Source organism: Mastacembelus armatus, chromosome 4 (genome assembly GCF_900324485.2).
Source record: "Mastacembelus armatus chromosome 4, fMasArm1.2, whole genome shotgun sequence".
Classification (NCBI taxonomy): Eukaryota; Metazoa; Chordata; class Actinopteri; order Synbranchiformes; family Mastacembelidae; genus Mastacembelus; species Mastacembelus armatus.
Window position 1 is genome coordinate 1,719,766 of NC_046636.1, and position 331 is coordinate 1,720,096.

The following is a 331-nucleotide window of genomic DNA, read 5'->3' on the forward strand; positions in this document are numbered from 1 at the left end:
GTCAGCTACCCAGCGGTATATAAAGTACTTCAAATTAGAAGTATATAAGGTAGTTAACGTCGCTAGCTACCAGCGGTATATTAAGTACTTCAAATTAGAAGTATATAAGGTAGTTAACGTCAGCTACCAGCGGTATATAAAGTACTTCAAATTAGACAGTATTAAGGTATTAATCAGCTACCCAGGGTAATAAAAGTCACTTCAAATTGAGAAAAGTAGTAAATAAGCTACAGTATATAGTATTCAATTGTATATAAGATAGTCAGTTACCCAGTTTTCACTACATTCCGCGTGAAACAACATGACTATTGGGCACTAGAACAAAACAGTG